General features: G+C 37.9%; 1 long non-coding RNA gene across 1 annotated transcript in view; it reads right to left on the reverse strand.

Annotated features, from left to right (window-relative positions):
* LOC115525805 overlaps nt 1-3,573 on the reverse strand; it is a 46,441-nt gene extending 42,868 nt beyond the window's left edge. Inside the window, exon 1 of the long non-coding RNA XR_003972478.1 lies at nt 3,484-3,573. This is a non-coding gene — a long non-coding RNA (uncharacterized LOC115525805). The remainder of the gene's footprint in view (nt 1-3,483) is intronic.
* Between the last annotated feature and the right edge of the window lie 4,217 nt (nt 3,574-7,790).

Below are 7,790 nucleotides of genomic sequence, written 5' to 3' on the forward strand. Positions count from 1 at the left end.
TAAATAAACATTTAACAACAACAACAACAAAACAGAACTGTCTTGTTGAAGAAACAGTAGGCAGCCCCTAAACCTGTCCATTCACCACCAGTTCCCCTTTCGAAACTCACATCTCCAGTGGTGCCTCAGAAAGCTTGAATCCTAGTCTGTAAAATCACTGGCCTATGTAAACTCTGGCTTTGTATGAGTTTTCTCAGAAATATAAAATATTCTAGAAGAGTAAATTTTCCCTCAATAATTGTGTTCAGTAAACTTTTCCTATCAGAAAATCAAATTTCATGCCCCTAAAAACAGTTACTCTATAAGTGATTAATTTTTTTCTAAGAAACCACATTATCTTAAGTTAATTTCTTTTTCATCTAGTTTCTACATATACCTGTTTGATTTAACTGTGCAGAAAGAGTTAACCTAGCAGGCTTGGGATATTTAAACACCACACCTCCCAAAGAAATAACTGGTCCCTGACCAGTTCCTGAGAGATGATGTCTAAGTCCTTGAAATATCCTGTCCGACAAAAGTGTCTGTATGGCTACAGCCTTGGCATTTGCTACACGATTGATGTTAATGGTGTGATTTATGGTGGGGGTCTTGCACCATGTTGAATCAGTATGACCTCTGGAGGGGCTGGAGACTGAACAGGGCCAGTCACATGGGGGCTCCATGTCTATGTGATCAACCCTGGACACGAAGATTTAGTGAACTCCCCTGCTTGCCAATACCCTGTGTGTACAGCCATACATGATTACAAGGAGAATTAAGCGCTATTTACATGACTCTCCTGGCAAAGGTCAGCTGGAAGTTTATTCCAGGACTCTCCTCGACTCCACTCTATGAGCCGTTTGCCTTTGTTCACTTTAATCTGTATCCTTTGCCTATAGTGAACCATAACTATGAGTATACAGCTTTTCCAGGCTTTGTGAGTCCTTCTACAAATCATTGAACATGAGAGTGGTCTTGGGGACCCCTGAAGACATAACTCTTCAAGCAAATACATCTCATTGGAAAATGTAAGGCTGTAATTAGTAACTTCTCTGCAGAAAATATATGTGTGATAATTTGACAGTGCTGTGCTGTACATTACATTTGTTTGTGTGTAACATGTATGTGAAAAGTTCTCAAGCTGCACGTAAGTGGTCATTGAAACCTGTGAGAGCTCAGGCCAGGCCCCGCATTCTTATAAAAGGATATCAACATTACTACTGGCTCATCCTATCTTTACAGGGTGTGATCTGTCCTTAAGCAGTCACACAGAGAACTTGTCCTCCAAGCTCTTGCAAAACCAGAATGATGGCTGAAGCATTTACTAGCAATAAGACACGAAGAAAATCCCATAACCTCTGATCCTTAGTCTCCTGTTTGTAAGCAGAAAAACAGTAAATAATCACACTGAATTATTGTCAAGCTTAACAAAGATAAGGTACATGTGACTGAATAAAAATAACAGAGGATGGCTCTTTGCCACTAACCTTGCTAAAGAGGGTCTTGTCTTTCTATCACATTTTCTTTCCCTTCCTTGTCTTCCAAGGAGGATTCTGCCTTTGCCAGATTCATTATTTGGAATTTGATGTGCAGAATCAGAAAAGAGGGAAAAGATAGAAAGAGAAGAGGTACATAGACTAAGGCTGGGGAGTAAGTTTTTCAGGAAGACTTTTGGAAACATAGGTCTGACAGGTGCTGCAGAAGGGAAGAAAGTGGATGGGTGATAGAGGGTTTTTTTAAAGGAGTGTTGAAGCTTCAAACAGTTTGCTGCCCAAGTTAAATAAAAATCGTAGAAATGATACAGAAGACTGCTTGAAGAATAGATGTCCAACCTTTCTGTCAGAACATATAAAACTTCATAAGCTGGTACTTGTCTCATTCCTCAGAAATTCTTTCACTGAGTTCCACTTGAGCTGTATGTCCTTAACTCATATCATGGGGATAATAGACTCAAAACTGTATTGTACCTGGGGACATTTTTCAAACGTGATGTCATACTCCAGAAACTTCCCTCAGAACCTAGTACCAGAAAGATTTGTTTCTCTAAAGATCTAATCTGTTTCTCCCTTCTGACACTGATAAGCACATCATTATGGCTATCCTTACGATCAGAGTCAAATTTCTAGTCCAATTTTTACAATGCCCTAACCTCTAATATTTATTTGCATTTGAACTGCTTTCATCATCCTTGCATGAATGACCAAATCATGCTGTTGGGAACAGAGAAGGATAATACCACCAGAATAGGAAGAGTTTGAGGTTGTTAGGAGAGGATATGGAAGTTAACAGACTTCCTTTATGTGTGTGTGGGAGAGGACATCAGTGGAAATAGCCTTAAGACAGGCAAAAGTAAATCAACATGCATTTAGGAGCTCCAATAAGCCAACAAGAATAGGGGAGTTTGATGGAGCTTTAAGAGTCAAGCTAAATGAAAGAAGCTTCTTATGAAACTTGACCCAGCTTAAAAGATCCGAGCAATAAAAACAAGCACAGTGTTATGGTTTTAGGATCTATGCAAAGAATTCAGTTCATAATCAGGTGGCTGCAAAGTGCACAGTTTTGATTTTTAAATACCAGTGGATTGAACCTTGGAGTCCCCCTGGAAAAGACTAAGTGTGCTTAAGGATTTAGAGAGGTTTAACCAGCTGGGGGTGAAAAAGTTTGCAACTGAACAATCTAGGCAGTTATGTCAAGTACTGTGCCATGCAGAGTACCCATAATTTATCTCTGTGATTATAATATCAACCCTAGAACTTGATTTTAAAAAAGAATCTTCTTGAACCGTTATAGACTCCAGGAGGCAACACAACGGGACTTTTCTTTGAAGGTCTTTTTGGTGGTTTCATGAACAAAGTCCAGCATGTTTGTGTCAGACACACAGAATCACACCCAAGAAGAACCTTACAAATCATCTAGCCCTACTCCCTCATTCTACAGGTTTAAAACTAAAATTCACAAAGGCCAGAATCAGGCAGTTCAGCTAATGGCAAAAAGCTGAGGCCTTTGGATTCCAGCACAAACTCCCTGTTCTGTGAGAACAACATCAGTCTATATTCTGCCCAAAACGTTACCAATGCAAGCTCTACAGATAAATTTGAAGCTATTTCTGGCTCAGAAACAAAGACTTACAGCTCTACTCTTCCTCACAGGGTACAACAGGTCACATTTGCCTTATTGTCTTATAAATTATTCCTATTTTAACTCTTCTAGCTTTCAGATTCCAGTATAATTTGCATATTCCATAAAATTCCCAAGTGACTTTACTGAGCATATGTGTTGACAATGTAGACAAATTTCATCTTATTACTTGTTACTACATGTCTTTCTTTATGAATCTCCTCTGTCTTTTATGACTCAAGACTTCCTTTCTAAATCTCCCTGGACCAATATGCCTCTATTTTCACTAAGGTTTGGTTAGCTCTTTCAAATTCAAAAATACAATCTGTAAGTATAAGTCTTTTCTTCAGCAGGATAGTCATACTTTGTAGTTTCTTGGTAACTTACAATTTCCCTTCAGTGTCCTTCATCCCAGGATATTTGGAGAAAGTCTTATTTGTCCTTATTTTCATTCCATAAGTATCTCTGCTTCCTATGGAGCATCTTCAAGTTCAAGGAAAGAAACAAAACAGAACCAAAGTTGTATTAAAGTACAGCAGGTACATTTTCAGGATCATTATGGATCCTTCGTTTGCTTAGAAATTCTGCGCACTCTAGGGGCACCTGGGTGGCTCAGCCGGTTAAGCGTCCGACTTCAGCTCAGGTCATGATCTCACGGCTTGTGAGTTCGAGCCCCGTGTCGGGCTCTGTGCTGACAGCTCAGAGCCTGGAGCCTCTTCAGATCCTGTGTCTTCTCTCTCTCTCTGCCCCTCCCCCACTCACACTCTGTCTCTCTCTGTCTCTCAAAAATAAATAAACATTAAAAAAATAAAAATTAAAAAAAAGAAATTCTGTGCACTCATGTTTTTTAATAACACAAAGTCATCATTATCATATTTTCTATTTTTCCTATGGTCCTATGACCTATTATTTTTCTTTATGTTTTACAAATGGGACTTTTTGCTGTATCCCATATAACTGACACAGAAGCAAATTCACAAAGAATGATAAATATTTTTTGCAATGACGTGTTAGTCAAAGCAAGTAGTTAATTTTGTCAGACAAACTCTAAAACTATGGGAGACATTGTGCAATAATTAAATTCACATAGTCTTAGATGAACTCAAATCTGCAAACTTTGAGAAAACACAGAGCAGTGAGTAGGAATTCCTCAGAATGGTTCTTATCTCTTCCATTTAGTAGGTTCTCTCTATGAACTACACTTAGCAATTTTTTTAAGTTTATTTATTTTTGAGAGAGACAGAGAGAGAGAAGGGGAGGGGCAGAGAGAGACAGGGAGAGAGAGTGAATCCCAGGCAGGCTCCACACCATCAGCATGGAGCCTGATGTGGGATTCAAACCCATGAACTGTCAGATCATGACCTGAGCTGCAACCAAGAGTGGGACCCTTAACTGACTGAGCCACGCAGGCACCATTCTATGAACTTTTATTATAACATATAAAACTATTAGATTCAATTTTTCATTTCAATCCCTCACTCTCTAGATTAGTCACCATTTGGAATTCACTAACACTAAGATTTTGAATATTCCTTTATCATCAAAAGGTTTCTACATCTGCTACCACCTATTAAATCCCTTCACAAGCCTTAGAAAAGATCAAATTCATCATTAGGGTAAATATCAAGGGCATGATTTTAAGGCATCTTCAGAATTCTTCCTGGAGCATTTCAGGGACACTTGCCTCAGGGAAACATGTTCTGACGTCTAGCCAGAGTAGCCACAACCCAAATAGTCCTGGAGTTATTTTAGTGCTCTGTGATATTTTCATCCCTATGCTTTGTCCTCCTTTCCTGTAGTATCACTTTCAGGATTATACTTTATACATAAAGAATGAAATAGGAAAGTGACAAGGAAAAATAAATATTAAAAGAGTAGGACCAAAAAGGTGGTCAAAAGCTTGTTGCTTACTTATTTTTCTACTCAGAAAACATCTTTTTCTCTCTATATATGTACATACAGACACACATATGAATACATATACACACATATGAACTAAAAACCTATATGTAATTAAACTACACTTTCTTATTTTATTTTATTTTATTTTATTTTATTTATTTTTTAATGTTTTTATTTTATTTTTGAGAGAGACAGAACACGAGCAGGGGAGGGGCAGAGAGAGAGAGGGAGACACAGAATCCGAAGCAGGCTCCAGGCTCTGAGCTGTCAGCACAGAGCCCAATGCAGGGCTCGAACTCACAAACCGCGAGATCATGACCTGAGCCAAAGTTGGATGCTTAACCGACTGAGCTGCCCAGGTGCCTCTAAACTACACTTTCATGTTACTGTATTTTCTGAATATCATTGGTCTATATATATATATGTGTATATATATATATATATGAGCTTTTGAAACAATGAACTTCAATTTATTTTGCCAATTTATACATTAAAAGTGTTAACTTGCATATTAATAGCTAACAATCGGCTTCCTTTTCTCCACATCCAGAATGTATGTAATTTTAAAATACAAGATCATATCTCACATACTGTGTGGCAGCACAGCCTAGCACTTTGCACACACTCAACCGCCAGTCACTATTACGATTACTTATTCTTCCCCAGACTGGGAGAGATGTTGACCAGCATGATAACATCAGTGGCTTACATCTTTGGAATGTTTGCTATGTGCTACGATGAAATTTACAGATGAGATAAAGTAAGTCACCTGTCCAGGGTCGCCACAGCAAGAAAGTGACCTGCGGCTGCAACCCTCAAAGGGTGTACTTTTAATGCCTGTTTTATTCTTGACTGAAAACCAGAAAACCAGATATTCTTTTTCTTTTTTTCTTTCTTTTCTTTTTTTTTTTTTTCTGGCTCACACCATGCACAAACACCACCCATTTCCTTTAAAATGCTCTCTCCCTGCACACCAGGAATATTTTGAAAAATCTTCTGCCCTAAATTTTTCCTCTCCTTCCACTCTGGGTTTCTGTGTCTTCCCACACACAGAAAGGGAGCATACCATTACTCTTTGGGAAATTAAGATTCTAAAATCTCTTTCTCCTCTTGACAATTTCTCACATGGATTCTGAATATTCATAATCTCACATACAAAAATGACAAAAAAAATTTTTGAGTAAAATCTTGTATCAGTTATATGAACCACATCTTAAGCTTTTATTAGTCTTCTTTTAATATTTATTTTACTCTATTTCAGTAATATATCCAAATACATCATCGTCTTTGGTGATATTTTCATGTACTCCAGGCCTCCTCCCAGTTCAAGAAAAATTTCAATTTTTCCTCAAATGAGACTTCCTACCTGATAGAATTTTTAAATTTTGTTGGCTACCTATAATATTTGTAGACTAAATTTTCTTACACTATTTTCTAGGCCTGTCATATTCTCCCATGCTCTTGTAATTAAACGTATTATCCATGATGGGACACACTGCTCTGTCTGGGTCACTGTTCTTAGTTGTTTGATTACTGCTCTTCACAGCCTCCAGAAGTATGTTTAGTTCATCTGTAGTATTAACTAATTTAGAGCTTGTCTAACATTGTTATAGCTAATTACTTTTCTGCAATCCTTGTTTTCACTTTCATTATTTCTCAAGAATAGTGAGTATTAGCTCATTTACATGCACAGGTAAAGTCGTCAGTAATTATTTCAGGTACCATGGGTTCCATCTCTAGGTTGACTCTCTTTTCCCTTTTGATGGTGTAATGTTTACTTGTTCACAGGGCATGGAGTTTTGAACATGCCTCATTGTTTTTGGAACTTTGATTCTTGAATTCTGCCATTTTCTCTTTTTATCTGACACTTTTTTTTTCTTCTGGTGCTATGATGTTATTTCCTCCACAGTACCATCTTTCTAGAATGTCATAGGCTTGTATTACCAAATACAGTAATGTCTTTTTATAGTCATGCTGGATTTTTTTTCTTGTTAACCTCTTAGGATGATCATTGAACAGTATATTAAAATAGATGGACACATTATTTTTAAAGTATTTTTTAGTCCTCCAACAGGATTTTCCTGGTGCTTAAGGTTTGGACATGAAATGATAATGGCCTATAACGTAAGATAATTCATGTTTATCGATCTCTTCAGGTAGGATTTCCAAGTAAATTAGAGGCAATTCTTTTTCAGCCTAGCAATTTTTCTTAGCTGGAGCTCAGTACATTTACCTTCCCTTGCCTTGATGCTGGGAGTTGTAGTTACAGAGGGTGAGTGATATTCCTGAACCAGTCAGAGCTCAACCTTTAACTTTGCCAGTGGTGCATCTTCAACCCCCAGCCACCTGGCCATGTAAGCAGGGTGGCTGAAATGTCTTTTCTCACTGACTGGGTTTCCTCTTCATTCAAACTATAGCAAACAACTGGGGTAACTATAAAATATAGACCCTGTTCTAGAGGATAAAATGGGCCACGCCCATGGTTTGATTTGTTTTTAAATGGTTTATTTTGTCTTTCACAAAAAGACTTCTGCCTCTTTCTCCTCCAAGCAGATACAGTGACAAGTCTGCCCGAGACCCCAGACCATTGTGCCCTTCCACACCTGCTTCCCAAAGTAATGTAAACTCCCACATCTCTAGTTCAAGAGGTCTTTATATTTCCATAACTGAAAAGTCTCTATCTCCATAAAAAACAGTTTGCTTGGAAGCTGTACTGGAGTTTCCATCTTCCACCTAGTAAAATCTTCTTGCGGTTTTTAAATAATGAAGTTTGAGAGATTAGGGATATTATA

The sequence above is a fragment of the Lynx canadensis genome, chromosome A1 (genome assembly GCF_007474595.2).
Source record: "Lynx canadensis isolate LIC74 chromosome A1, mLynCan4.pri.v2, whole genome shotgun sequence".
Lineage (NCBI taxonomy): Eukaryota > Metazoa > Chordata > Mammalia > Carnivora > Felidae > Lynx > Lynx canadensis.